The sequence below is a fragment of the Capsicum annuum genome, chromosome 12 (assembly GCF_002878395.1).
Source record: "Capsicum annuum cultivar UCD-10X-F1 chromosome 12, UCD10Xv1.1, whole genome shotgun sequence".
Taxonomy (NCBI): Eukaryota; Viridiplantae; Streptophyta; class Magnoliopsida; order Solanales; family Solanaceae; genus Capsicum; species Capsicum annuum.
The window spans coordinates 25,128,690-25,132,777 of record NC_061122.1 but is presented as its reverse complement, the minus strand read 5'-3'; the positions used below and the strand labels follow the sequence as shown (position 1 = coordinate 25,132,777).

The window sequence follows — 4,088 nt, the reverse complement described above, 5'->3', positions numbered from 1 at the left end:
GTGGATTGGGAATTCCGAATCTCTAATCAATTTTGAAAACCCACGATTGAGTCTTGATTTATTTGGGTTTTTAGTTTGAAACCCTTGGGAGTGCTCTTGAGAATTTTTAGATGAATATGGATGTATTTTGTAGAATTGGGGACTGAATTTCGTGTTTATGGCTGAATAAGGGTGGGAAAAGGACTATTTTGCCCCAAAAACGAAGTGTTTAAGTCACTTGAAACCATAAGATATGCGCCACATATGATATCGCATATATTTACATAGGCTCCGCATATTCTATCGCATATGCATTCCAGTGGCCATGTGAGATTGGTCAGGCGACGCATTCTACTTTGAAAGGCCATAACTTCTTGCTCGGGTGCTGGATTTTAGCAAAATTGGTATCGTTGAAAAGTTAACTCGAAGATCTATCATTTGACACATAGTTGGCTCTCTAATTTGACATATAAAGAGAGTTATGGTCGATGGAAGCTGACACAAATTACAATGTCCACTAAAACTTAATCGATCGAAATAGTTTCAACTCGTCCTTGAGTTGAAGGACCTCTATGGTCTAAATTCATGATCAAATGGATTCACATACTACATAAACCTGCTAAATTGGCATAGGATTTAAGGCTCTGGGATTATCAATACATCAGAGTCATGGTTTTTATTCTAGCCCGAAATACGGGGTGTTACAGATGTACTATGTGGAGTAACATCATCGAGGCATTCCATCACGGCTCATACCTGATTTATCTCCAAAACAACTCTCAGCTTCTTCACTTACAGTTCACACAATAGTGGAAATATGTATCTGGAAAAGTAATTAACAAACATCTTTGTGTTTTGGTTGTTAATTACATCTTTGTCTATGATAAGATATCAGACAAAATGCATGTGTTATTACAAGTGGAGGGACCTTTGTGTTATTGCTTGTAGTCGAGGTCTATACCCCAATTGATACTCTTATCTTAACTAATCAAACTCATCTTGATTTTGACATGACAAGTTTGGGTCAAGGTCTACACACCAATTATCACACTAACTGACTTTTCTTTCTCCTCTTAAAATTTAAATTGATAAAAAAATAATTGTTGTTAGAGATAATATTCTCAAAGTGAATTGTTCTGCATTAAGTAGGATAGTTATAGTGCATGACAATAGGGTCTAGACGACTTGCAAAGATTTGGGACTGTTAACGTTTTCGACTGAAAAGTATCAAACAACATTGTTTTAAGTTTGGAACTTTCTATGCAACAACTCGTGCATTAACTTAAGATTCTTTTTTCCATTACATTACTTCACACTATCAGGTTATTTGAAAATCAATTACAACAAACTTTCTATAACAATCACGGAGTAAATATCTACAAAGTTAAGATAAGTGAACAGTAGACGGTAAAGAAACGTGATGTAGTTAAAAGAAAAATTATCACGTTGATATATATCAGTTGAAGTTGAATGGAATTAGAGTAATTAACACCATGTACCTTGAACACGTTCTAAAAAATATCCAGCTTTTACTGCTTTCAAGATAAATCGTAGATTTTAGCTGTCAATTTTTTTTTAAGTAAAATTCCATCAGAGAAGCCGTGATGTAATTGACAACTTAAAATTTGACTGAATTGGTGACCTTCTTGGAATTGAATACTACAAAGCAACCACAGTCGATTTTTCTTTGCTTGATTTGTGGTTCACAATATTTGTCTAGTTGGACTTAATGAATCAATTGTATTAAATATATGAGCAACATGCCATGTTTGAAGTCATGAATTGTCTTCCATTAGCAGGGTACATTCTCGTGGAAAATTGGTTCCATCAAACTCAAGGTATTTTTTTTTCAATTCTTCACTTGAAATATCTTCGTCAAAGTCGATACACCTAGTAATACTCATATAGACTGTTCTCTCCCCTCTAAAAATTAAAATTGATTATAATTAGAGTTAATAACCCAAATGGTCACTCAACTAAGGACTTTTATCTCAGAAATTCACTTAGCTTACATATTACACCACTGTCATATGTTCGTCGTGAAGAAAATCATGGTTTCAAGCAACAGACTTATGTTGAAGCACCTCACAACTTGAAAGATTTTACAGAAAGTATTTCTATGTACTTCAGACATATATGTTAATCAATACGAGTTGCATGCAAATTGTGTTTCACCTATTGCGATTTGTAAATCACTTTTTGCAAGACCTACTTGTGTAAGTGATTTGTAATCGATTTGGAAATCGTGTTATTCAATTGCTGCTTAGAGTAATCTCATATCCATTGGCCACTCTTTTGATCCATTAGATACAGGTCCTGTACAACATCCATGTAGGAAAATTAATTTTCTGAAAGACCTCAGTCTAGAGAGACAACTAAACTATCTGAGAAGTAAGATAACAGCTAGAAATACACAACAACTAGCGAGGACTATCATCAGAACTGTGCTTATTGCTCCCGAAAAAATAACTGTGCTTAATCCAAGTTGGTTATCTTGCTCCAGAAAGTGATTTCTCCAGTGGGAGTTACTTGTATAAGTTGAATGATTTTCTTGATACAAAAACAAGGTTAGTGATTTACTATGTAATTTTACTAACTTGATATATTAATACATCATAATTAGTCATCTGAACGAGCATGTGTTGTGCTCCATTTGAATCTTATTATGATTGTATTGTGTGAGTTCTAGCTAGGAAGCAAGCGCCGCGAAGGGTTGACAGGGCAGCTCGATCGGCTGTTAAAAAAGATGGCAGTAGACAGTTCTACTTTGATTTGCTGGCTGATTTTCCAACAATCCTGGAACTTGAAACACTGTATTTATTGTGATTCTTGATTCTTGTAAGTCGAGGTCTATACACCAAGTAACACTCTTATTGTAACCAATCAAAATTTCAATGAATTAAGATTAGAAATGCTTGTTGTCAAGGTATATACACCAACGGATACTCTTATCCTAACGAATCTTGATTGTGACATGAAAGTTTTGGTCAAGGTCTACACACCAATAATCACTCTAACAGACTTTTCTTTCTCCTTTGAGAATTTAAATTGATTAAAAAATTATTTTCGATTGTTAGAGATAATATTCTCAAAGTGAATTGTTCTGCATTATGTAGGATAGTTAAAGTGCTTGACAATTGGGTCTGGACTACTTGCAGAGACTTGGGATTGTGACGTTTTCAACCGAAAAGTACCAAACAACATTGTATTAATTTCGGACCTTTCTATGCAATGACTTGACCTGAGAATTTGAAATTTTTGATATTTTTCATCATTCTCTGACTTTTGGGCAGCGAATCGTGCATTGAGTTGAGATTTTTTTCCCCATTACTTTAATTCATACTACAAACTTTCTATTACAATCACAGAGTAAATATTTATAAAGTTAGGATAAGTGAACAGAAGGTGACAAATGATATCCGACTTTTACTGCTTTCAAGATAAATCGTAGATTTTAGTAGTCAAAAAAAAAAAAAGTTTTTTTAGTAAAATTCCACCGGAGAAGTTGTTATGTAATTGAAAACTTAAAATTTGACTGAAAGCGACCAGGTGATCTCGGAATTGATTACTTCAAAGTAACCATAGTAGATTTTTCTTTGCTTGGTTTGTGGTTCGCAATATTTGTCTAGTTGGACTTAATGAATCACTGGTATTAATTATATGAACAACATGTCATGTCTGGATTCATGAATTGTCTTCCATTACTAGGGTACATTTTCATGGAAAATTGATTCTATCAAACCCGAGGTGTTTTTTTTCCAATTCTTGACTTGGAATGTCTTCGTCAAAATCTCTGCACCAAATAATACTAATATAGACTTTTCTCTCCACTCTCAAAATTAAAATTGATTATAATTGGAGTTAATAATCCAAATGGTCACTAAACTAAGGACTTTTATCGCAGAAAGTCACTTAAGTTTGTCTTTTACTCTCAAAGTCACTCAACTAGAACTATTTTACTTAGAGAGCTACTCAAGCAGTTTAATTATTTTTTTAATTAAAATTTGCTTTTATGGACTTTTTATTTAAAACAAAAATTCTAAATCTAAAAAATTTGCACAAAGAATGAACTTTTCAAGAATTCAAGGTCTATACACCAATTGTCACTC

At 33.5% G+C, this 4,088-nt stretch overlaps 1 long non-coding RNA gene across 1 annotated transcript; it reads left to right on the top strand.

Annotated features, from left to right (window-relative positions):
* Positions 1-1,691: 1,691 nt before the first annotated feature.
* Positions 1,692-2,891, top strand: LOC124889332. Its single transcript, XR_007048240.1, has 3 exons — positions 1,692-1,817; positions 2,483-2,546; positions 2,669-2,891. It is a non-coding gene; the product is annotated as an uncharacterized LOC124889332 (long non-coding RNA).
* Positions 2,892-4,088: the final 1,197 nt, after the last annotated feature.